Source organism: Rhinatrema bivittatum, chromosome 1 (assembly GCF_901001135.1).
Source record: "Rhinatrema bivittatum chromosome 1, aRhiBiv1.1, whole genome shotgun sequence".
NCBI lineage: Eukaryota > Metazoa > Chordata > Amphibia > Gymnophiona > Rhinatrematidae > Rhinatrema > Rhinatrema bivittatum.
Window position 1 is genome coordinate 518,036,249 of NC_042615.1, and position 27,129 is coordinate 518,063,377.

Sequence of the window (27,129 nt, forward strand, 5' to 3'; positions counted from 1 at the left end):
CCATGCAGCTTTTTAGAAGGCATGGACTGTATCCTAAAGGAGGGGAGATGGATATAATAGAAACATTCAAGTACTTTAAATGTGTAAAAATTTAGAAAGTTCTGGAACAAGAGATCATGATAGGGAATCGACTGGGGAGCAAATTAGAAAATATTTCTTCACAGAATGGCCGATGCATAAAATAGCTCTTTAAGAGAGATGGTGGAGGCAAAAACTATAACAGAATTAAAAAAACAAAACAAAAAACCCCTGGGTCAAGCCCGGATAATCCTTTGATACAAGGCTGTGAAGGTAAAGCCTGTGACTGGGTAGGCTCTGCAGTAATGCACCAGGAGAATGGGCAGGCTGGAGGGGCCTTGCACTCCTTACCTGTGGTCGTTTTCTCTCTTTGACTGACTTTGCGAGCCCTGGTTTCTGATTATAGGTACAGCGTTAGGGATGGCCCTCCTCGTGTCGTTGGTTTGCTTCCTGCTTAGGGGGAAATGGATGTCTACATACTCAGATTCTAGATTTCTACTCTCTAACTTTCAAACAGAAAAAAAAAAGAAGCAGCCTGTGAGGTAACATTTATTGTTTAACAGCTTGTTAGACCCGTGCTGCAGAAGTTTTGCCAGCAGCTTCACAAAACATTTCCAGAGCCTTAATTGACCGGAATTAGCTTGACCCACAATAGAATTCGGTGGAAGTCGCCCAACTTCTTCCTCACGCTTCTGTACTCCCTGGGTAAATAAAAAGTTTGGCTTTGGGCTCGGTAGGCCTTTCATATTGTGCCCATGAGCGTGAAGCGTCAAAACTCTGAGCGGCTGCTGCAGCTTCTGGAGGCTCCATGGCCTGCTGGGTCCAGGCTTCCCGAGTCAGGGAGGTGCGGGGGCTGAGAGGGTTGCAGCACGCATGCTTCCCTCCCCCCCATCAATGGGCTTTTGGTGTAGGAGGTTGAACTATCCAGGGTGGAGCAGTGACACGAGGTGCCTATTACAACTAGTAATTAAAGAAAAAACAACCTTCTTAATGTACACTTGATATACAGTAGTTTAAAATAAAAAATGACAGGGCAGGCAGAATAGGGGGGAGGGTAGAACTCTATGTGAAGTAAAACATGAAAGCAACTGCCATGCAGGTGGTATAGGGAAGCGAGGAGGGCGCTGTACCTCAGCTTAGAAAGGAGACCTGGAACTCACAATTACCCTGTTGTGACCTCCAGCGCAGGCAGTGGAATTGGAGGTAGAGTAGATTTAGCCAAACGCCTCTGTGGATTGCAAGGAAGGAGGAGATATTGCTGTTGGCGGATCTTAAACCGTCAGACATTTGCTTGGAGCATCCCACGTGCAGAGAAGCTGGGAGATCCTGTACTTCCTAAAGGGAAAACTCCTCTGGCAACTGGCAGGAACACAGAAAGGCAGGTCTATACCCATTACCCAGTACTTACTAGGGATGTGCAAACTTTTTCCCCGAATTAGGCAAAGTCAATGAAATTTCCCAATTCGGAATGGTTCAGGAGAACCGAAAAACGATTGAATTTTTTCCAAAATTTCGGAAAAAATTCATTTTTGAGTTAGCGCGTGCTAACTCTGCCAGGTTAGTGCGCACTATTGGGAGTTAGTGCGCACTAACCCACAAATCGGGGCCTCAGGGAAACCACCCCCCCCCCCCGAACATTGGGAAAACCAAAATTCTCGTGGGGGGCCCCTGAAACGAAGCCCAACACAAAATATTTACCCGAAGCACATCTCTAGTACTTACAGATGTCACCGGCAGATAGAAATACCAGAGTCACAGTAGGTGAGTGCCTGAGTACCAGCGATCACCGGACTGTGTGGTTTAATATGTATTTTTTTATTTATAGGCGATTGATATTCAGTCTTTTTTTTTTTTTTTTTACCAGGAATGGCCTCAGGAAGGATTACAATCAAATTTAGGGACAGACAAATTGCAAACGGAGATAAATTTACAACGGTGTTCAATTTGCCATTGGGAGTGCAGAGCATATAACGTCCATGCCCTACTGGGAAGGAGGAATTAGAAGAGCGTGAATAGGTCATCTGCAGGGAAGGCCTGGCTAAAGAGCTAAATATAATAGCAAAGACAGAGAGGGGTCACCCAAAGGTCAGAGTCCTGCACTTGCATATTGTTAGGAGTAAATTGCGAAGGCACTGGCAGGGCGGGAGGATTTAGTTTCAACCTTTATTGTGTTAAGGGAGAGGGGAGTGAGGAAGTTTGGCTCAGCCCTCCCCTCCCCCAGCGATGGGGACTGCTGCCAACCTGGAATGAGAGGATACTCAAACCGCGTCAGGAACGAATCCGCAGTGCCCAAAAGATGACAAAGCATCTCCTCGTGTTTAGCTGTTGGATCAGGGTCATTGACCGAAAAATACAACCTATCATTCATTCTTTGCACTAGAATGCCCCAAAAAAAAAAAAAAAAAAGGTGATGATACCAGTGTGCAAATCGGAAACGAGACCTCATCTGGAGTACCTCCAGAAGGAATGCAGACAAAGCAAGCAGAGCCATAGCAACCCTGCGGCCAACACGGCCCCAGCCACAGGCGCCACTGCTCAAAGGGAGCTGTCAGGGGCGGCTTTTAAATGCTGTGAATTTTAAGGTTGTAGCATTTTCCCCAACTGAGCTGTCTGTGACTTCCTTTAAAAAAAAAAAAACAACAAAAAAACCCCCCCAAAACCCAACCTTCCTCTGTAGTGCCGATCCTCTCCTCAGGCTCACTTCCGGCTTTCTAGCTGAGAGATGGGGGTCCCCGCTGAGACTCTCTCTCTCTCTCTCTCTCTCTAATGGGCCATCCGGAGATTTTCCTCTTCCTCCTCATTTTGTCCCTGCGGGTGCCAGAACAAAACAGCTGATGGGCTTGAGTATTCAGCTCCTCAGCTGGCACCTTTGTGAGACTTTGTGGAGGACATGAGAGTTAGGGGCACCCTTTGAGGGCCGTGCGGGGCCAGCAGAGGAGTAGAACACGCGAGCATTCCCTTCCTCTGGGGGGCCAGAGTTAGGAGGGGGAATAAATCTGGCTGTTGATCATTGTTGGGGGGTGGGGGAGGGGTTGATCGAGGGATTATTGTCTGAGGATGGGCTGGAGATGAAAGGGGAATCATAGTGTGCCAGGTTCTTGTGGCCTGGATTGGCCTCTGTTGGAAGCAGGATGCTGGGCTTGATGGACCCTTGGTCTGACCCAGCATGGCAAGTCCTTAATTTCTTATAGTGGGTGGGGGATGAGAAGGGAATTAGCTGGAGGGGGGGTGGTGAGAAAAGGGAATTGACTGGAGGCATTTGTCTGTGTGTGTGAGAGAGGGGGATTGGGGGTGCAGTGTGTGTGTGTGTGTGCAAGGCCAGCACGGGCACCCCCCCCCCCCCGTTTTGAGATTGCCAGGAGCAGCACCAGAAGCAGTGGCTACTGCAACTGAGTCAACTTGGAGCTGGAGCAGTGAATAGGTGGAAGATGGTTAGAGACCTTAGTTTTCTTTTTAATCTTAGAACAATAATAAAAAAAAAAAGTCAGTAGAAAAACCAGTGGAGAAGTCATTTTTCCACTGGTTTCTTTTTCTTCTAACATTGAAATTCCCAGGCAAAATAAAAAAAAGGAACTGATCATGAAGGTCCCTAAGCATGGGGGGCCTGGGCAGGAGGGAGAGAAGCAGTTGTTTCCTGGGGAAAGAGGCTGAAAGGCTGGCTGACATGAAGGGGGTGGGAGGGAGGGCGCAGAAATCTCATTAAAATACAGTGTGGATTGAGCCTGCGAGTACACCCTCGCTTGTGGCCTGGCACCATCGCATGATGGACATGATTTTGCTGGAACGCATGGATTTTCCCAAGTCTCCTCAGCCTAGGGATAAGCGATATGCAGATTGCTGGGCTTGCTATTACTCTTCTCTCACCGTGGATTTCCAGACTCAATTGCTTACAGCAGGATATATTGAAACTTGGTACACCAACTCTCCTGGGGCGGGTAACTCCTGAGTAGCCTTGCTACTAAGTTCTCTTGATCAGGGTTTCTCTTTCCCTAAATGTTTTTAGGGCTCTTGGGCAGGGGTTAGGGGGGGGTGGGGTGAATGTGGTTGGAAGGTGAGGTGGTTGTCTGAATGGGGGTGTATGTGGTGTGTTTGGTTTGTGCAGTTTGAATGTGTTGGGAATGGTGGAGGTTCTGGTTGCTTATTGGGGTGGGTATTGTTACTAAACAGGAGGCCAGCATCACTACTGTACTGTTTGTTCTCTTGTTGCTATTGTTTTTGAATATGTTGCAGTGCTAGTGGAAATGCTTGTCTTTACAATAAAAATGATTTTGCAAAAAAAAAAAAAAAAAATACAGTGAGGTCGATATTCAGCCGCAGAACGGCTACTTAAGCTATCCGGATGACGTAATGAGGATATTCAGCAGCGCGCTCTTCCCCGAAATGCTCCCTGCCCGCCCCCAGAACGCTCCTGACTTAGGCTTCTAGTATCGCCCGCTTTACCATTTAGATGGATGACTTTTCAGTTATGCATCTGAATGGCTTCTGAATATCCAGCTCCGTGAGTTTAAAAGTCCCCCTCCCTTCCAGAGTGGACTTGAGGTAATGACATGGACGTTTTTGTTTGCCCTTTTGGCTCTTACTTGTAACTATTTTGACATTTCTTTGACTTTTCAGTGTATCGGGTAAAATTTATCAGCTGTAAAAAGAGCCTCTTCTCCCCTCCCGCTCTTCAGTTTCAGGGCTGCAAAACGCTGGATTAGGGAATGACAAGGTGAGGAAGAGGAGAGGTTTTGGAAGATGAGGGAGAATGGAAAATGAGAGGGTTGGAAAGCGTTAGTGACAATAGAGGGGAAAGTTGGGGAGGTGTGGGGTTGGGACAGGGGGAATTAATTTCTGTACAGGACTCTGTATCAGTCCAGTTTTTCTGTTTTTCCCAGTAGGAAGTGTCTTGGTATTCTAGGGCCTATTACTCTATTTGCAGTTCAGAATTTGTATTGAAAGGGCTGTGTGAGGCCCTGGTGTTATTATGGTAGGGCAGGTTTGCTACAAAGTTTCTGTGTTTTTAGCAGGGTTTTCTGGGGTTATCACAATGTGCCTGGCAATGGAGTTCATTTTTCCTGTTAAAAGCAGTATGTGAATTATTAACTTTTACAAGTTGGAGATTATTAATCATTTGAGTAGAGATTAAGGATCACATCTATACATATCTAAGAGTCACACTTTTGGGACCAGGGTCACACGTGTCTATTTGTAAAATATAAATGATGATAGAGCTTTAAATGAAAATAAAATCAAAACATTTAACAGAGTGTTCCAGTTCATGGGGTTGTGAGTTGTATGCAGGGTGAGGATGCACTTTTTCACTTGTCCTTAGATGCCAAATTGCCTGGCTACAGCTCTGCAAAGGAGAGCTGGTCCAGAGAAAGGCTAGCAAATGGCACCAAAAGCCTGTGACCTCTTATTCTAGCAATTCCTTTCTGCTGCAAGCTATTTACCACTCCTGCATTATTTACATCTTCCTCCTCTCCTTTAGGGTATACATATTTAGAGATATGAGTCTCATCGCCATGGGCTTTTGGAACACCATTTTGTGCCTTTCTCTGGACTGCCTCTATTCTTGCCTATATCCTTTTTGAGGTCCATCCTCCAGAATTGGACACAGTACTTTAGGTGAAATCTCATCAATGACATATACCGAAGCTTTATTGCTCCTATTCCCCCCCCCCCCCCCCCTTGCTGGTTATGCCTCTCCGTTTGCATCCTAGCATTCCTCTGCCTCGAGCCACGAACGGGGCCAATGCAATATTTGTGTGTAGAAAGCGGGCGCTGAACAGTCAGCGCCCGCTTTCCTAACGTGCCCCCAGGCGCCCCTCCTGGGGGCGCCATGCAATATTTAAATTAGGGGGGATCACGTTATCAAGGAGGCGCTGGGGTCGCTTGCGCGCCTCCTTCATAACGGGAGCCCGAGAGCGTCGGCCGTTTACCGGTTAGGAAAACCGACGCCGAGAGTTTTCTGTTTTTCTGTACTAGTTTTAGGAGCGCTCAGCAATTAATACCTGCTCCAGGCAGGCGTTAATTTCTGATCACAAAAATGTGCATCTGAGACGCACCTTTATTTTTGCATTGGGGTTATACAGTGTGCTTGGCTGCTCCCTTGGACTTCTTCCCAAAAGCGTGACTTGGCACTTGTTTGCACTGAATGTTGATTGCCTAACACTCTTAGCTCTGTCCTTGTTTGATTTACTTCCTTCGGAGTTTGACACTCTATTGCAGAACAAATACAGAGCATGTTTACAGAACATACACCATTGTTAAGAGACAAATCCAGATGAGATGAGAGAGGAGAAAATATCACAAGAAGTTAAGATGTAGAGGAGTTATCTGATAACGACATCCTATGAAGAGCAGGGGGAAGGATAGTGTTTTTGGCTCTCTAGCCTGGCCGTGCTTTTAAGTGATTTCAGGGGACAGGACACTTTCTGTACTCTGTGAATAGGTGACATTTAATGTAGGGGAGATGGCTGCAGTCTCCTGCTCATTATTTTGGGACTGTTTGATGGTGGTAACCTTTCCAACGTCCTACTTTATTTTCCCTGTAAATGTACAGGGAAAATTATATTTATTCTCTCTCTCTATATATATCATGGGAATCCCTGTCAAAGCTGGAGGCAGGTGGAAAGTCCATGGGTATTTCTACCTCACCAATTTTGTCCCTATCCTTCAAAATTGATCAAGGAAAAAGTATCCGCTGAGGTTCGCACTTGCTTTTGGCTGCAGATCCTTTTTACAGCTGAAACAAGGTGCATCATTTTGAAAATGCAAAAAAACTGCCCATTGCTGCTTAAGCCTACCCAGGAAGCACCTCCATGAAAACGTGGATAGAAGTAGGTGCATTGTGGAACACGTGCCTACTAACTTTTACCTGCATGCAAGGTGGGTAATCTGCCAAGAGCCCTTTTACATGGATTTAGAAAATTGCCCTCCATATCTCTCTTTCTCCCTCTCTTTCTCTCTCCTCTCCCTCTCTCCCCTCCAGGTGTTGCACTCAGTATTAATTGTAGCATACAAGGTGGTTACTTGCCAAAATAATCTCTCTGGACACTCTAGATGGGTGTTGCAAGTTACGTGGAAGGAGACCCCAGCGCATGCTTGTGTGCGTAAGTATTTACGTGCTAGCTTCAACGTGAAATCCAGGAAGGCCCATCCCACGCCACGCCCCTTTGTTGGAGCTTTTCATTTGTGCATGCAGTGGGAGATGCGCGCGTACTCGGGCGGCTTTTGACACCTGCTCGGCACGCTCTGGCCCAACATATTCGCGTATCTCCTAGTTTTGGTGTGCGTCAGACTTTCAAAATCAACCTTTAATGAGTACTTGAGGCAATGGGAGGTAAAGTGACTTGCCTAAGGTTATCGGGAGAGGTGGGATCTCTGTGTGTGCATTTTTTTATTTGCTTATTTTTCTATTTCTCCTAAGCCTGCTGATGCTGTGCCTTTGCATGCCAGGCTCCTGGCAGCTGTATGTGGGGATTCAGATGGGGCATTTTTTTTCCTATGCAAAGTGCCGGGTCCCTGCGGCTGGCTAGACAATGCACTGTTCAGCTGAGTCATTCTTTTACTTCTTTCCGCTGATAAACGCCGGATAAAGAAAATAACACTTTGGACTGTGTGGTGCTTTGACGCAGAAGTAGCATTTGTCTCTAGCTTGCACAGCTTGTGAGCTTAAGAGTATGTTGCCCACAGTAGTCATGAAACCTGCGGAGCTGCAGAACTTGGCCCTGATCTGTGTGCGGATGAGCTCCATGCTACGTCTCTCTCTCTCTCTCTCTCCCCCCCATATTAATTGAAATGCTGTAATAGCAGGTGGCAAAATAGAGCTTTGGTTTGCAAGCACTTTTTCATGTTCTTTGTAGTTGGCTTTTATTTTTTTTAAAACAGCTTGTTAACTTGTAATAACAGTATGGCACAATGTAGTGTTTCATATATATCCAGTGCTCGAGAAAGCCCCAACAACTCTAGTTTTTTTGGGTAGCTTGACTATGCAAAGTAACCCACGTGTTCACAGCTGCCTTCTGCGCCTTCATTGTGAGTATCCTGCGATGTGCATCTGTGTGGGGTGGCTTCTGGGTTTGAGAGCACTTTTACAACATGGGACTAGCAATGCTTTTTCCTGGAGCTTAGCTGAGAAACTTCAAGTATTTTCACTTTGTTCTCTGTAGCACAGCTATTCGATTAAGATCTGTTCTATTTCTATTTTTGCTGTGGCTTCTGCGATTACCTTCCTGAAGATGGATTGGTATACCGAGTAAAATCTTTCTCTCTCTCTTATATCTGTGTGGGTGTGTCTGTGTATATATATGTGAGATAGACTAATATATATATATAGAGAGAGAGAGCGATAGAGAAGAATGTGTGATATTTTTGTAGAGTAAGCACTGGTTGTACTTAAAAAGAGAGTGGATCTTTTAGACTATTTGAAAGTGTAAAAATAAACATGTAGATAAAGGAGAGCCGGTTGATATAGCATATTTGGGTTTTCATACGGCAAAGTACCCCAGGGAAAAAAATAAATAATGGGCCTAATATTCAAATGGTGGATAGCAGGATAAGTAGGGCTTATCGGGCTCTCTAGCGGCCACTGAATATCTGCTCACGTTCACTGGCTGTTAGCCAGATAAGCCACTTTTCCAGCAGTCTGCTAGGCAGGCAACTTTGTGGGCGGGCAGTGGGCAGATTGGGGCGGCGCTACTTAGCTGGACAACTTATCCGACTGAGTAGAGAGACTGATACTTAGCTGGATAAGTAGTCTAAGCTATGCCTGTTCAATAGCAGGTCTAAACTTAGATGGATATAACTTATCCGACTAAGTTGCAATATATATGCGGATATTCAGCCGCATAGCTGTGCTGCTGAATATCCTTGTAACTTAGCCAGCCAGGACTTGAATATTGACCCCATTAAAAATTACCTGGCAGAAAGAAGTGTCCATTCTCACTGATACTGACCCTGGCTCTGGTCTATAAGGTGTAACTGGGTGGGGGAGTAGAGAAAAAACAATGCAGGTAGGCCCAGTCTATTTTATTCATTTTTTTTTTTTTTTTTAAAGAAGGAGAGTGAGGCTGGCTGGGGCTGGAGACTGGCAGAAGGCTGCTTGTGCTATGTAGGAGTCCAGCCGCGGTGCTTGTGTTTCCTCCTGTGGTCCTGGCGGTGCTCACAGGCAGGGCTCGCTTGTGACCTATCAACTGAGGGGGGGGGGGGTGGGGGGTGCAGAGCGATGCGGCCGTCAATGCCACTGATGCTTTCCCAGACCACAGGGGCAGCGGCAGGAGCTTCAGGACCCAGCGATTTAGAGGGCAATTGGCTGATCCATGTCTTCGGGGGGGGCCTTGGGGAAGCCTCTGGAGCTGCGAACAGAAACAGGCCCGAACTGGAAGTGAAGCCATTTCCAAGATCATGGCAGAAAAAGGGGTAAATAAAAGATTGAAAATAAAAGTGAATTAAAAGTTAAAAGCTATTGATCCCAGGTAAGGGACATCAAAGAAGCCGACCATGAAAGTTTAGAAGATCCGGGTGAACCCTGGCGACTTCGATATAAATTTGCATACAAACAGTAAAATTGAAAGGAAATAAAATATGATAAGTGTTGTGCACACCAGACGGGTTCACAAAAAATGTGAACCCAAAACAGAGTTTTTGGAATTGAAAATAACTTAAAATAGTGAAGTACCAAAACCCCTTAGGAAATACCCCAAATATATACAAATGACATAAATAAACAAAGGGAAAACACAAGGGAGAAGAGACACTGAGTCAACCTTTTTAAGAGACCTAAAACTGAACAGAATATTTAAAAAGAGAATTAGAAGAAAGGAGCATATTTCACTATATAAGAGGGGGTAAATAGACTATGAGAAGATCAGGGAAGTCGTGTAGTATCAGCAAACTTAATGTTTAACAAGATGTGACAGGAATAATTTGGAAAATTATAAGATTATTGTAAAAACTGACTCCAGTCTGGACAGTTCTTTTTATAGTCCGATCCAGGTTTTACTAAAAAGGGCTTGGTTAGTGCTAACAAAGTTTCCAAACAGCTTGGAATACTCTGAGTGTAAGTCACCCAGAGTAGGAACACCCCAAAGGGAGCAAAGTGAACAGCTGCTTGGGATAAAAGAGAGGTTTTAAATTAAAAGAAGCAACTTAAAATTATCTACATATTCCAGCTGGGTGTATAAAGAGTTAAACTTCCCAGAGCTGACAAGTAAAAGCTCAGACTCTAGGGGTCACTGAAAAAGAGTTCCCAGAGAAAGTACATGATACAACATTTTGATTATTATTAGCTTTATTGACTTGTTAACTAAATAATGTAGTTGCATCCTTTTTTCTTTCTTTATATAGCAGTTTAGTTGCTTCCTAATTACCCTTTCCTTTTTTTTTTTTTTTTTAACCTTGCTCTCCCTCCCTGCCCTTGGGGGACTTATTATTGGGTGGGTTTCCAGACCTAATAGGTAACCTCGAGTGAACATCGCAAGCTCTCATTCATTCTCCCTGCCCTACCACCGGTCATGACCATGATGGCCTCTAGTGGGAGAGATTCCACACCCAGGGATTTACATTCCGAGCGCATTTGAGAGATTCCTCAGGAAATTGCAAAGTCATGGGATAGGAGGCTATGTCTTACTGTGGACTGGCAATTGTTTAAAAGACAGGAAACAGAGGGTAGGACTAAATGGTCCGTTTTCCAAATGGAGAAAGATTATTAGTGGAAAACCACAGGGATCGGTATTGGGACTTGTGCTGTTTTAACACATTCATAATTAATCTGGAAATGTGAGCAACAAGTGAGATAATCAAATTTGCAGCTGACAAAATTATTCAGAGTTGTTAAAACAGCAGCAGCTGATTGTGAGGAACTGCAGAAGCACCTTGTGAGACTAGGAGAAGGGGCATCTGAATGGCAGATGAAATTTAATGTGGAAAAGGTGCAATAATTTCAGCTACAGTTACATGATGCTGATTCTGATTTGGGAGTCACCACCCAGGAAAAGGACCTTGGAGTCCTTTTGGACAATACATTGATATCCTCAGCTCAGTGTGTGTGGTGACAGTCAAAAAAAGCAAACTGAAGGTTAGGAATGATCCAAAAAGGAATGGAGAATAAAATGGAAAATATCATATTACCTTTGTAGGGAGCCATGGTTATTGTGTGCCGTTCTTGTCACCTTATTTCAAAGGGGAACTAGAAAAGATGCAGAGGAGGCTGACAAAAACTATAAAGGACATAGGTCAGCTCTCATGATGAGAGAAGGCTACGCAGTCTAGGGCTTTTCAGCTTGGAAAAGAGACGGCTGATAGAAGTTTATAAAATAACGAGAGGGGCGGAACTAATAAATAAAGGCTATTTAACTTATCAAATAATACTTAAGGGGACACTCCATGAAACTAACCACCAGCAGATTTAAAACAAATCGTAGAAAGTACTTTTTCACTCTGCACAACCAAGCTGTGGAATCTGTTACCAGAGGATGTGGCCAAGGCAGCTAGCATAGCAGAGTTTAGAGAGGTTTGGACAAATTTCTGAAGGAAACGTCTATAATAACATTATGAGCCTGGTACTATTACTATCCTGGGGTGTGAGTAACCGGAAATCAAACTTCTTTAAGGGATCTGATGGGTAACAGTGACCCGGACTGGCCATGGTTGGAGACAGGATGCTGGGCTCGAAGGGCCTTTGGTCTGACCCAGCACGGCAGTTCTTAATTAACAGGAAGGACTGAAAGAATTCCAATTTATCTGAGAACCAGAATAGAGCAGAAGCTGTAATAGGTGGACTAATTGGGAAGGGAAAAGGTCAGTGGAGCTTGACAGAATGGACACTTGTTCTCGGATTATCATTTACTGTGATGTTTAGGGCTCCATTCATTACCGGATTCCTGCAAGTTTAGGGCTCAGGGAAATAGTTTGCTGAGCCGAAGGCGTCCCTTGTTTTGTGAAATATTGAGAGCGTGAGGTTTTCCCTTTGGTAGCTTCTGCCCTCTGACATTTTTTTTTTGTAAGGATAGAAGGAAGGGACAGTAGGGCAGGGCTGTAACACATTTATTTACTGCTCTCCTGAGCTTTCTGAAAGAAGTTTAGAGGTCGCCCTTCCTTTTCAGTGCTTTTCATTTTATGTAGGATTTTGTTTTTGGTTTATTTTTAACTTATTATTATTGTTACCATAAACCAGCCACTGAATGGAGCCTTCAGGTTTTGGGTTTGGGATTCACTGGATTAAAATAATTTGGCATAACCCTGAAATAGGATGGTTGGGCATCCTGCTCTCTGCTAGACAGACCTCCTTTCTCTGTTTCCCTTCTCTCCCATCCCCTGCCCCATCTGGCAAGAAACCTCCCTCCCCCCCCCCCCCCCAAATCCTATCTAGAGGGCCAATAGGGCCGTGTAGGATATTGGCAGCCAATGGGAAAGTGCTGTGGACAGTGAAGGTGAACGCAAGCTTAGTCACAGGAAGGGAGGGAGGGAGTCCTAGAAACATCTCATTTCATAGACTATAACAGAGGGGGACAGGAAAGTCATTTTCTGCAAGACAGCTCACCTGTCTGCAGCCAGTCTGAACTCAGAGGAGAGGCACAGCCGGCCCTCTGTGGACAATGCCAGTGAGTTGGGGGGGGGGGGGGAGAAGGGGGAAATGGCTGCTGTAGAAGGGCTAGCTAGTTCATACAAGAACTTTCAGTGATGCTGCTGTGTGTCTGCAAGGAGAGGGCGGAGGTAGAAGCACTTGCTGATTGAGTCCATGAGCATCTGCAAAAGTGTGTGTGTGGGGGGGGGGGGGGGGGAGAGAGAGAGAGAGTGTATGTCAGAGAGAGAGAGAGCACCTGGTGCTGGGAAGGGGGGAGGGACTGCTGTGCAGGCGAGATGGAGAGGAGGGAGAGACGTGTGGCAGAGTAGGACCTGATGCTGGGGTAGGGGGGGCCTGTGAGGGGAGGGGCTCAGGGATCTGCTGCTGCTGTACATGGGGAGAGGAGCAGGGTTTGAGGGACCTGGTACTAGGCAAGGGAGAGGTGGAGAGAGGGATTTGAATGCATGGGGAAGAGAGGGAGGGGAATTGGGATAGAGGGAGGTAGGAGCAGGGTACTTCTATAAATAGTAAGAAGGTTGTTGGGGGGGGGGGGGGAGGCTAAGGAACCCACATGGATGGTAAGTTCTTTTGGTGATTTAGATATTTCTATTTTAATCAGGGGCAGATTATCCTATCAGGGGATTGGACTTCCTCCGGTGGACTGGTGGCTCCTCTCACGTGATTTTTTTTTTTTTAAACTTCCTGGCCAAAGAGAAGAAATGGGACTGCTATGGCCTGAAGAAAAACCGGCAGAACTATGGCAGATTTTTAGCTTGCAGTAAATTTTCTGCAATCTAAAAATCTGTTTGAGTGTGTGAGTGTCTGACATTGGCTGGCAGTGTCATTACTTGCAAATGGTTCAAGAACTAGACCAAGAATCCAGGATCTGTCTCTATAAGAGATATAAGCAGATGTGTAGGGGGCCCAACCAATTTGCATGGATGGGGAACAGGAGCTGCAGCTCTGTTCACCCTTGGTGTAGAATGTCCTCAACTTCTTAGTTATTTAGGAAAGATGACGCTTATTTTGGAGATATTTTGGCTCAATTCTACTAGGTTCCAGGGTTGGCTTGGGGTGCTTTTGGGAGCTGTTGACACATGTGCTGCAGGGAAAGTGCATGAGGGCGTCAGATGTCCCATGGGAGCAGTTTTAAAAAAAAATCCCCCAGACCGATATTTTCCTGCAATCTGCCCCTGATTTTAATTATAGTAATTGGTGATGTCACATCTATATAAACATATTTGCATTTTGAAATTCATTTCTGCTAATTAATTCGTTCTACTGCATTTTGTCCCTCTTTTTGGAAGTGAGTGTCCTCCGTTTGGCATACTCATCCTCCTTTTCAGGTACTCTTGTTGGCCACCTAGCCTGAAACTCCTTTCGTACATTGGCTGTATGTATTGGCGAGTACATGATCTTCAGTACCCAGTGCTCTCCTCTGTATACATGAGATCCATATTGAATGAGCTGGGGAGTGGGAAAGCTACTGGTGCTAAGTTTACCTGGATATTCAGTGGAATGTACCTGGGTATTGTTAGGACAGCATTTTTTCCAACCAGACATACCCAGCTAAGTTTGTCTGGTTTGCGCTGCATATCTGTACTAGCTGGATACATTTGAACTGTGCCTGGAGAATGAGCCCTCCCCTGCCTGTTTTTTATCCAGTTACACTTTAGCCAGGTAAATCATTAACGATCTAAAATGTATCAGCTCAGCAAGGCGGGAAATTTTAAAACGTGGGGTTTGTTCCGGTGATTAGAAATGTTACCTGGACAAACTCTTTGAATTTTGACTTCATATAATTTATTATATTAACCCACATTAATTAGGAGGAATTATTGATTCAGTTTTTTTGGTAAAGGCATGCTCGATCCTGTTATGTCTGCACTTGCCTCAAACTTCCCAAGCATGCTGCAGAATGTCTCAGAGGCCTCTCTACCATTGCGTTAGTCTGTGAACTATACAAGTGCTAGAGGGGGCTTCAGGTTCCAAACTCTGAAACCAGTTGCCAGACCAGCGGCTCTTCTTAATGTTCTTGTACTTAGGGCATTCCTTTCGTAGGCATTGAGGTTTAGATGTTTAATAGAAATAACACTAAACTGTAGTTTGAACTTCTGTTGCCTTTATTTATGACTCAGTAAGGAATGGACTGCGCTCAAGAAAGGAAGCAACAAGCCAAAGATACATTTATATGTTTAGGCAGGAAGTAATGGGAGACAAAAAAACCCCCCTTCCCCATAACATTAGTATTTGTTCTCCCAAACCTTTTTATAGAGATCTAGATTGCTTAACACTGTAGTGTCTCACAGTCCTGAAAAGGCAAAAAGACTTATACATGAAGCCATATTATCCTCAGTTACTCTCAGAGATGATTAAAGGTTCACAAGTAAGTTGGTGCTATCTTTTCATTGGACTAACTTAATACACTCTCCTGTGCCTCCCTGCTTGTTGGCATACCACATAGCCACTTGGTTGTCTGTTTGGATCAGCACAACTTTGTTGGACAGCCGATCTCTGAAAGCCCACAGCGCATACCTGATTGCCCAGAGCTCCAGGAAATTGATTTGACAGTTTGCTTCCTGGGAGGACTTGCTTCTTGGGAGGACCAGAGGCCCTGGGTGAGGAGTCCTTCTACATGAGCTCCTCATCCCAGGGTGGATGCATCCGTGGTTAGGACAATCTAGTTAGGGAGACTTTCAAAGGATATTCCCAACTCCAAATTGGAGAGCACCCACTTCCAGGACAAAGAGTTCCAGGGTGATTCGGATGTGGGCCTGGAGGCTCTGTGTGTCCTGGTGCCACTGTGACCTTGTGGTCCATTGGGCTCTGTGCATATGCAGACATGCCAAGGAAGTAACATGGACGGTTGTGGCCATGTGGCCCAACAGCCTCAGTATATGCTAAGCTGACACTTGCTGGCTCTGTTGAATCACCACCGCTATGGACGTCAAGGCAACTGCACTGGACCACGGCAGGGAGGCTTTTGCCTGAGCCGTATCTAGCAGGGCTCCTATGAAGTCCACTTGAGATGATGGGCTGAGATAGGACTTCATATAGTTGATGAACAACTCTAGTGACTCCAACACCTGGATGGTCAAGTGCATGGACCGACTGGCTCCTGCCTGAAATGTACTCTTGACCAACCAATCGTCCAGGTAAGGGAAAACATGCACTCCCAGCCAGTGGAGGTGCGCCCCCACCATGGCCAGGCATTTTGTGAAGACATGTGAGGCCGAAGCTAGCCCGAATGGCAACACTGTTCTAGAAGTGCTGTTTTCCCACCACAAATCTGAGATACTTCCTGTGACTTGGGAAGATCTCTATGTGAAGTGTACGTGCCTTTCAAATTGAGGGAGCATAGCCATTCCCCTTTTTGCAAGAAGGGGATCAAGGTGCCCAGGGAAACCATCTTGAACTTTTCTCTTTTTCGAAACTTGGTCAAGGCCCTCGGGTCTAGGATGGGATGGAGTCTCCCTGTTCTCTTTGGAATCAGGAAGTACCAGAAATAGAATCCTTACCCTCTTTGCCTTGCTGAGACAGGCTCGACTGCTCTGGCCGTTAAGAGGGCAGAGAGCTTCCTTATCAGTACCTCCTGATGCTCCATTGGCTCCCAAAATGGGCACGGAGGACAATTTGGCAGGAAGCCTGGTAGGTTTAATTGGTACCCTTGATGGATGATGGACAGAACCCACTGGGCCACTGATTGGTGAAGAACCGTAGCCTGCCCCCAACCAGAGGATCTAGTATCTCTGGTACAGGTGGCTGGCTTATGCTCTCTATGATCCAGTCAAATACCCATCCAGGGATTTGAGTGGGGCGCGGCTGTGGCTTGGGAGCTTTCTGTTGCCTGGGACTGCTGTGAACAGGAGCGAGGGGCTGGAGAATTGTATTTCCTCTGGTGGTAGAAAGACGTCTTCTGATCCTGTGTCATCAACCTCCTTGCTGAGAAGGGCGAGTCTGAAGTGCTGGCAGAGAGTTGTTGGAGGGTCTCATGGTGAGCCTATGGTGGGCTACCACATCCCTCACGTTATCTCCAAAGAGATTCTTTTCCGTACACGGCAAGTCAGCGAGTCTTTCCTGTACCTCCGGTTGGAGATCTGAGACCTGCAGCCGTGCCATTAAGCGGGCACTGATTCCCGCTGCAGAGATTCTTGATGCTGTTTCGAAGATATCGTAGGTTGTACGAAACTCGTGTTTTCTGCACTCCAGGCCCTTTTCCATCTAACGACATGAAGGTGTCTTGCTGCTGTTGAGGCAGCTGCTTGGCCACCTTCTGCTCTTGCTTTCCAGAGGTTCTGCGAGTTTTTTGCTTATGTAGAGCTGGTAGGAGGCAGTGTGGGCAATTAATATGGCTCCCTGGAATGCTTTTCCTCCCAAGAGTGTCCGTCACCCTATGATCCTTCCCTGGGGGCACCAAAGCATGGGTCCGAGAGTGCTTGGCCCTCTTGAAGGCAGATTTCAACCACCACCGATTGGTGTGACAACTGACGCTGCTCAAATCCAGTAGCCTTCTGGATGAGGTAAACCCCATCCGCCTTCCTGTTCATGGGAGGTACTTTGAGGGTAGTGTTCCTAGATCCTCAACAGCAACTCCTTAAGGATCTCATGCATCGGAACTGCCACAGTCTCCTTAGGAGCCTCCATGAACTGAAAGATATCCAGCATCTTGTGCCTGGCATTCTCCTCCATCAACAACAGAAAAGGGATGGTCTCAGCCATCGCCTGTACAAAACCTGCGAAGGTTAAGTCCTCTGGAGACTTCCTTCATTCCTCTGGAGGAGAAGGTTCTGAGGGGAGATACTCCAAGTCCTCAGAGGAGGAATCTGCAGTATCATCCCCCCAGGGATCATATGGAGCCTCATCCTCACTGTAGTCCACAGGGGATGAGGCTCTAGGTGCTCAGCCTTTGTCCAGAGGCATGGATACCAACCGGTGCTGGCCTTAGCAAAGCTGGATGGGAGGCTGCAGGCCTCAGTGTCCCTGCCAGCCTCGATGGAGCTTCTTTTTCAGAGGAACCAGCAACGAGCACCGCATTGGTTGGGGGAAGTATCTGTGCCCCACGGGGCATCAGTGGCCTACCGGGAACCAATGCCAGCTGGGTTGGTAGCATACCGATGAGCATATGGAGCCATTCCAGTAGTTGTTCCAGAACAGAGCGCGCGGGCATCTGCTCTATCAGTGCCACAGGCCCGATGCCCTGCAGCACTCGTTCTACCACCAGCTGGACTCCCCGCTTCAGCTCCTCCTCGAAAGTTGCCGATGGCAACACCAACTGGGAGGCAGGAAGGGTTGCCAAATCTTCCTTGGATGCCCAAGGTGAATTGGCGATTGGCACCAGGACTGATGGAGACAGTCACGGACCTCTGATATCGAGAGAGGATTGGCCCTCCTCACTGCGGGGTCATTTCAGGGGCATCACGGCATGAGCTGGTGCCTCCCTGAGCCTGGCACTGTACATCGAAGGTGACAGGTGCTGATGGATCCTCGGCTTCCCTCAGTGCTAGTCCCTGTCTTTTCCCGGTGCCAAGGTCGATGACGAATCCGACGACCTTGACCTGGAAGAAACTGACAGGGGCTGGTCTCCGTTGCCCTTATCTGCTGGCAGCATCGACGGAACTGAAGGCCCTGCCAATGTCGATGGCGTTGTGTCCTTCAGTGCGGCTTCAAGGTCTATCAGTGTAGATGCCACCTATGCTGATGATGATTCGGACTTTCTCAACCCGAAGAGTTTCTCCATCTTAGCGAGTCAAGCTCGATGTCCCTTGGGGGTCATCTGGGTGCACAAGCGGCAACCCCAGACATGCAGTGCCCACAGGCAGAGGGCACATACCTTGTGAGGGTCCATGATGGACATAGTCCTCTGGCACTGGGGGCATCGATGAAAACCAGACAAGGCCATGATGAACAAAAGGAAGGGAAAAAACGAAAGTGGTGATGGTGGGTGGTCTAAGCTGGTGGGCACCGTTGCCACGGGAGGAACAGAAGTGAAAACAAACTTACCGAAAATGCCGAAAACCCTAACCAAGGAGCCTAAAGGGAGGAATCGAGAGGGGCTCAGCGTAGATGGAAATGCGAAAAAAACAAAATTAACCGGCAAATGTTTTCCAGAGGCAGTTTTCTAAGGAAAAAGCCAAGAGCACTTAACTTAATCTTTGGCTCAGTGTGCTGGAGCAGTCAAAAAAGCAAACAGAATGTTAGGAATTATGAAGGGAATGGTGAATAAAATGGAAAATGTCATAATGCCTCTGTATCACTCCATGGTGAGACCGCACCTTGAATACTGTGTACAATTCTGGTGGCCGCATCTCAAAAAAGGTATAGTTGCAATGGAGAAGGTACAGAGAGGGGTGACCAAAATGATAAAGGGGATGGAACAGCTCCCCTATGAGGAAAGGCTGAAGAGATTAGGGCTGTTCAGCTTGGAGAAGAGACAGCTGAGGGGGGTATATGAGGTCTAGAAGAGGTCTAGAATGGGTAAATGTGAATCGGTTATTTACTCTTTCGGATAATAGAAGGACTAGGGAGCACTCCATGAAGTTAGCATGTAGCACATTTTAAAACTAATCGTAGAAAGTTCTTTTTCACTCAATGCACAATTAAACTCTGGAATTTGTTGCCAGAGGATGTGGTTAGTACAGTTAGTGTAGCTGGGTTTATAAAAGGTTTGGATAAGTTCTTGGAGAAGTCCATTACCTGCTATTAATCAAGTTGACTTAGAAATAGCCTCTTATATTACTAGCATCAGTAGCATGGGATTTACTTAGTTTTTGAGTACTTGCCAGGTATTTGTAGCCTGGATTGGCCACTGTTGGAAACAGGTTGCTGGGCTTGATGGACCCTTGGCCTGACCCAGTATGGCAATTTCTTATGTTCTTATGCATCAGCACCCTAAGTTCCTGCCTAAGGTGGTGACTGATTTCCATCTTAACCAGTCAATCATCCTGCCAATATTCTTTCCCAGCCCCATTTGCACTAATGCGAATGAGCACTGCACAGTTTGGACTGCAAAGAGAGCCTTAGCCTTCTACCGTGGAGTGGATAGAAGCCCATAGACACCCAACTTTTTATTTCTTTTTATAGGAATAGGTTGGGAATTGCCGTTGCCAAGCGGACACTATCCAATTGGCTAGCAGATTGCATCTCCTTCTGCTATGCCCAGGCGGGACTGCATCTTGGGGGTCATGTCAAAGCTTTTTCTGTCTGAATCATGGCAACGTCTGTGGCCTACTTTCGAGCAGTTCCCATGAAGGAGATCTGCAAGGCTGCGACGTGAAGTTCTCTCCACACATTCACATCCCATTACAGTCTGGATAAGGATGGCTGATGTGACAGTAGATTTGGCCAGTCTGTCCTCAGAAATCTCTTTGAGGTGTAGAATCCAACTCTCCCTGCCTAGGGCCCATTGTTTGGGTTCAGGTTGTCTGTGGTTGTTTTGCCCATTGGCACCTAGTTGGTGCCTTTTGGTCCCATTTTGTGTTGGGGAGCAGCCTGTAGCTAGGGATTCACCCATATGTGAGGACTGTCATCCTACTTGTCCTAGGAGAAAGCAGAGTTGCTCACCTGTAACAGGTGTTCTCCCAGGTCAGCAGGATATTTGTCCTCATGAAACCCTCCCGCTACCCTGTAGAGTTGGGTTTCTCCTTATATTTTTTCATTTATTATAATTCTATGTTATAAGACTGAAGAGGGACCCTGCGTGAACGCTTGGTATGGAGCATGCTAGGCATGCTCAGTGTGTAGTCAAAGTTCCAGAAACTTTGACATAAGTTTTCCGTGCCGGGCTCCATCCGATGATGTCACCCATGAATGAAGACTAACATCCTGCTGTCCTAGGAGAACACCTGTTACAGGTAAGCAACTCTGCTTTACTTTAAGGGCACAAAATCCTTATAAATTGGTAAGTCATATCTTTGGTTGATGCTAGTTTGTGGATGCAGTTGACCGTGCAGAGGAAAAACTTTTATTTTAGGAAGGTTCAAATCTAAGTGCTTCTGCAAGTCATTTTCCAAGACTTTCTGGCAGAGTGCAACATAAAACAGTGGAGTCGGAGGCCAATGTGATTCATATACACCAAAGTTTTGGATCAGCAGACTGAAGCATGTGTAGCTTACAATTCAGTTGGGTCAAAGTATTAGAAATGTAAGGGAGAGAAGAAATAGGGAGGAAAGCAGGAGTATAATTAGAAAAGAAAAAAATGAGAACCAGAGAGATGTATTGGTGTGGAAGAAAAAATTGTATTTTAATTTGTGGTTAGACTGGCAGGCCTTCATGTATTATAAAACATATTTCTGGTGAGGCAATGGGGTGAGAAGAATTGGATGACACGGGGTTCTGGAACCATTCACATCTAGGTCACCAGGCAGTATCTGATTCAGATGACTGAAAGTTAGTACCATGTGAATTCCATTTGGCAGCATATGTAAAATAAGTTGGTGATCCCATAACAACGTTAAGACGTGCCAAGGTGAGTCAGATCAGTGGTCAGTTGAGCTTAGCTTTGTGTTTCCGACATTGGCCAGTCTGAGTCACTTGGAAGATCCTAACGGGGCAATCTATTCCATATTGCTTGTTACCAGAATTGGCAATTTTCAAGTTTATCTGGCTAATAGCTTATGGACCTGTTCTGCAGAAATTTGTCCAAACCTTTTTAAAACCTGGCTCTACCAGCAGCCTTGACCACATCCTCTGGCAATAAATTCTGCAGCTTTAATTGTGGGTTGTCTGGGGAAAAAAAAAACTTTCTTAAATTTGTTTTAAATGTGCTACAGTTAGTTTCATGGCGCATCCCCTCATAGGAGTACTATCTGAAAGAGTAAATAAATGGTTCCCTGTTAAGCTGTCCCACGCTACACATCATTTTATAAATCTCTCAGGCCAGCTTCTAGTTGACAGTTCTTCACATCACTTAATCATTATCAGGAATTGGTTCCATTATCTGTAGTCTCAGAAAAGAGGCCAGAAATTGCACAGGAGTGAAGAATGAATTTACCCTCTTGCTCTTTACCGAGCCAGGATGGAGGCACCCGGGCAGGGCAGGGTGGTAAGCTTACCCTGCTGCTGTTTGGGCTGTACCTGTTCCAGTGTGAATGGTAGCACTACAAATTGCAGTCCTGCAATCTAATATTTTCTTTGCTCCTGAGTGCCGAATTCACTAGGGAAAAAAAAAGTACTTCCTTTTTTGATGCTTTTTTTTTTTGCTTGTTAGGAAATATGTATTTAAATATTCTTAAAACTATAAGAATGTCCCAGTGTGTGCATGATCGCTGAGATGGCGATTTTCACTCGCTTGTCTAGTTGCAAGGGGTGTGTACGTTCCTGTACGTACGTGTGTACCTTTTTTAGCTTGTGTGAATTCCATGCGCACAAATGGCATGCACGCTTTGCACTTATGTGCGGGTAGCTGATTGGGGGAAAAATGGCATGCGTACATTCAAAAATGCAAATATCGAAGCCCTGTGGTCTTCATGTCGAAACACCATCCACAGCAATACTTCTCTTTAATTCAGCAAAAATGTGCATGCACTGTGGGAGCCTGACACGTATTTTTGGACTGGGGAGAAGGAGGGCAAATTTCAAGTAGGTCAGGTTACAAGATAAACGAGCTGGAAAATTACCCTGATAGATATAAAGCAGATCCAGATCTGTTAAAATCTGTAAATAAAATAAAATAAAATAAAATAAATAAATAAATAAATAAAATCTGGACCAAACTGGCTGGATTTGGAAATTGAAATATAAATCCACTTTATCTCAGTTTTCCTGTTGGGTATACTGTATGAGAGGATGAATGTTATCTATGTTTGGAGTTTTATTTGTTTGCTGACTAGACAAAGAGGAGAAAGCTATTACAAAGAAGAAAACAGTGCCAGTGCAGCATCCCAAAGCCTCTTTTGGGGTTTACAGTCTATAGGAGCAACCAATGATGTGGTGTTTTGGGGGGTGGGTGGGGAGAGGATTTGCAGCCACCGTGAATGAAGGCGTCCAGTAAAGTTAACTGAGTATTTTAGGGAAAAATTGTCATAGTGAGTATGCTCTTGAAGTCAACAAAATATTTGTTGTGAGACTAACCCCCAACCTCACCTCCAGGTCTGTGTAACAGAAGTATATTTGAATATCTGGATTATCACAGACATAAATGGGGAGGGACATTTTCAACCGAGTAAGCTGGCTGGTTGAAAGTTACCCACCCTTAATGTGGGTAAAATGATGCATGTTCTACAGCATGCATACCTCTATCTGCACCATATAGAGGCATTCCCAGGGATGGGGTTAGATCAGGGGAGGCAACAAAGTGCCTAGCTTTCGCATTTTCAAAACTATGCTTTTTATTATCCTCGCAAAAAGCTCCCACAGAAAAGGCAGGTGCAGATGTCTGCTGTTACTTTACCCAAGCCAGTTTTTCAAAGGGTAAAGTATGTTCATACTATCTCACTTTTCTTCAGCTGGTGGGTTGTGGGAAACCCTGCTAGCCCTGCAGATATGGCTGCCGGCTTCACTGCTTTCTTTGGCTGGCGGAGCCTGGGAGGTAGGACAGCATGTGGAATTGGATTTATAGCAATGAGCACTTTCTGCTTGCTGGTGATCATATATGTAACGGAGCTGTTTTGCACATTTGCCTTTTCCACTTCTTGACCCCATGCATGGAGCTTTACAGAACTGAAATTATAGGATTTTTGTTATTTTATGACTTACCTGTATAAAATGATACAGGGCCAGAGATTCAAATCTACGCCCGATTTTATAACATGCGCGCGCAGCCGCGTGCATGTTATAAAATCCGGGGTCGGCGCGTGCAAGGGGGTGCACACTTGTGCACCTTGCGCGTGTCGAGCCCTAGGGGAGCCCCGAAGGCTTTCCCCGTTCCCTCCGAGGCCGCTTGGAAATCGGAGCGGCCTCAGAGGGAACTTTCCTTCCGCTCCCCCCCGCCTCCCAGCCCTACCTAAATCCCCCCTACCCTTGCTTTCGAATTTACGCCTGCCTGTGGGCAGGCGTAATTTGCGGGCGCCGGCCAGCCAGCGGCGTGTCGGTCCCTCCCCTGGACCAGCGCCCCGCCCCCTTCCTGCCCCTTTCTCAAAGCCCCGGGACAGGTTTTCGGGATTACGCCCCATAATGTTTTCTGTTAGTTGTGTATTGAGTATGATGAGATGATTTTTAACTCCGTGGTGTTGAGTTTATATATTATTTATTTGTTGTATTTTACTTCACTGGGAATCCTAGTTGGAAAGATGGAATAAAAATAGGAAATGCACTTTTTTTCAGAGAGATAATACATATAAAACAGCAGGGCTAGCCACAATGTTTTCGACAGGTCATTTGTTAAGATTTTGTGTTGTGATTTTTTTAAAACAAAAATCCATTGAGGGGAGATTATAATTTTTAAAGAGGATTTATTTTTTTGACAAGCATGATGAATGGAATTAATCTTGGGCACTTTAGGAAAACTTCAGGTAGACCTCACACATTTGTGTATAAACATGGAAGCTGAAGCTGAAGTTGGGGGTGGGGGGATAGCCATAATAAGAGGAGTCTTATTCCAGAACTGTGTAAAACACAGAATATTGGATGATTTAAAAAAACAAACAAAAAAAAAAATCTGTGGAGACCTAGGAGCTAAGCTGAAAAAATAATGAAGTTCATTTTCTCTGGCCTCTGTCAGGACATCAGTAAAGAATCTTGATTTTTATAGAAGAGAATAACATGGATTTGCAAGAGATAATATTTACTGTGAAAATAAGGTTTATTTTTTGTCTTAAGTGCAAATGTTATGTGTTCAAGGGATGGGGCCGGAAGGATTGGGAGGGGGAATGGTTTATGGCACGGGTAGCTAGTGTTTCACGCGCCAAGAGCCAAGGAATCAGAATGCACAGTACTAAAAAGCCTCAGATTTTCAAAAGATGAGGTGTGTGTGAAGGGGATGGGGAGTCCCCCTTTCCAACAGTATCTATTGTTTAATCTGTCCACCCTCTCCCCATCAGTTTCTCTCTCAGCCCCATCCTGTTCCCACCAGGCACTCTCCCAGTCCCAACACCCTGTTTCCCCAGGTCTCTTTCAGTCCTCTCACTCTGTTACCACCAATCTCTCAATTCCCTCATGCTGTACCCACCAGATTCTCTCAATCCTCTCATCAAATCCAATCAATGTCTCAATCCTCACACCCTGTCCCCATCTGTCTGACCAGTATCTCTCACTCTCTCCTCACATGCTCTGCCCAAATGTCTCTCTCCCTCTTGTCCCCATCAGTCTCTCTCTGTCCCCCATCCTGTCCTGTCTTAGCATCCAGTCAGATGAATCCAGAACAAGTAGGTTATGCACCTCTACCAGCAGATGGAGACAGATCAAACTGACATCACAGTATACATACCCCTGCAGTGACATAAGCCTGCCAGTATTCTCCGTCTCCAGGGGATTCTCCTATAGGGGATTGCTTCATTTTGTAAAAGAATTAAAGATATTACATTCGTCCGCTCTCCTGCAGTGATACCAAAAGGTCCCTCCCCCAGTTGAGAATTCCTGAAGTGATTTCCGTGGTCCCTCAGATGAGTGCCTTGGTCCGATAGCTGGTTTTTTAGCCGCTGTGGACTTAGCTGCTTAAGCGGCTGAAAGGCAGCTGTGCAAGAAGCCAAGCGCAGTGGTGATGGCATATGCCCTCTCCCCCTGCAGCTGGAGACAGTCTCTGTACTCAGCCAGGTAAGGTTGAGCTCAGGAAGTTTAAAAAAAAAAAAAAAAAAATTAAATAAAAATAAAATATATTTACAGAGACATAAATAGGAGGCTTTTGTAGCGTAGGGCTTCCTCTTTTTTTTCCCGGTCTCTGTGCTCTGCGTGCCATTCCGATGTTCGTTCCTCTCCGTGGGAGGTCGAGGGACATGGGCAGCCTGGTGAGTTGAGCAGCCTCTGTAGGCCCTGCTCTGAGGCTTTTTTGCTACGTGCCACGTGGTAGGTCGCAACGGCATTTTGCACGCTTTTCTTAGGCTGCCCTCTACAGGATTGTCAATTCCGTGTGTACGTCTAGCTGTGAGTCCAGGTTGAGCGTCCAGTTTTTGGATGCTTATGCGGGCCTTGTATCCATGCATCTGTTAAGTGGCACCTTAAGTGGCCGCACACTTACCTGTGCATCCAAATTACATTGTGCGCTTAAATTGTTTTACCGGTGCTTAGTTTTGGGATGCCTAAGTTTTGGATGCTTAGGCATTGGGACGCCTAGGAGTGAGATGCCTAATTGTTGGACGATTAGTGTTTTTGGATGTAAACCCCCCCCCCCAAAAAAAAAACAAAAAAAACCCAGCTAGACGCATGCCTCCAGCCGCCGCTTAAGCACTCTGTTTTGACCATAATGGCGCCTATGCCTAAGAAATCTAAGCACCTTTCTTTTTCCACTGCCTTTCATATTCGGGCATCTCAGCCAGGAGTGCCTGCTAACTTGTGCTAGCGCTATTTGGAGGCTCAGGGAGAATTGCCTCCTTCTGATTTCACCAAGCCTGGTGCTTCTCGGCCGGATATAGGCCTGGGTACATACTGCTCAGGAGGGGCGCCTGATTTTAGAACTCCCCTAAATGGTTCCTCAGTCTCAGGACTGTTCGATTTGGCTCTTCCTGCTGATGGAAGTCTCCTCCCAACTGCAGGTGGATCATCTAAGGAAAGGAGTTTCCCTAGCGCCACTGGTCTGACAACAGATGCAAGCCTCCTTGGTTGGGGAGTTCACCCCCCTCTTGAACTGCCCCTCTGTGGGCCTCTCCCAAACACTTCCCACTCCTACTTCCAGCTTTTGGGCCTCACTCACCATCCCACCTTCACTATCTATGGCTGTTACCCATCCTCATTCTCCCTCCTCTTTCGGCCCCCTCTGTATCTTTCTCTCACAACCCCCTCAGCACCAATTCTACCGCATCCTGACACCATTTTTCACTCCCCCCCCCCCCCCCCCCCCACTCAATCACCACCACTGACTTTCTTGAACACGTACCCTCTCCCTGGCTTTTCCCCTCCTTTTGAATCCCTTCTGCCTCCATCCCTGGATCTCTTATGCCCCTTCCACTGCACCCACATGGCTCTTACCATTACTCTATCCCAGCTCCCTCTCCCTTCATTTCCCCTACCTATGCCCTAGGCTCCCCTCACACCCGGTACAGAAAGGTAACAGCATGGTCCGAGGCGAGAAATAAGATGCGGACAGTCCAATTTGCATTGCTGACTTCAGGGAGATTGGGGGAGAAACAATATTCACCCCTCCCCATCTCTGCTACAACATAAGCTCCTCCTTGAGCTGTTCCCCCCCCCCCCCCAACAATCATAGCATTCACCCCTTTTCACATCACTGACCCTAGGAGCATTCACCTCCTCTTGCATCACTGCTCCTTCAAGCATGCACACTTCTCCCCTCCCCCCAAAATTCACTTCTTGCTCCCCATTTCACAACTTCATTCGCCTCCTTTCCCTTGCCACAAATTATTCTGGCCTGACTAGAGCTCTGGGTGTGACTCCTTTCTCCCCTCTGCCGTTAGCTGAATCCCAAGTCTTGGGAGCACAGAGAGAGATGCTGGGCCTGGGGCAGCCCCTCTCTT

The 27,129-nt window shown here is 46.1% G+C and overlaps 1 protein-coding gene across 4 annotated transcripts in view; it reads left to right on the forward strand.

Moving 5' to 3' along the window:
- The window catches only part of CEMIP2 (cell migration inducing hyaluronidase 2), a 217,655-nt gene that overhangs the window by 20,824 nt on the left and 169,702 nt on the right, over nt 1-27,129 (forward strand). The gene's annotated exons all lie outside the window — the stretch shown is intronic.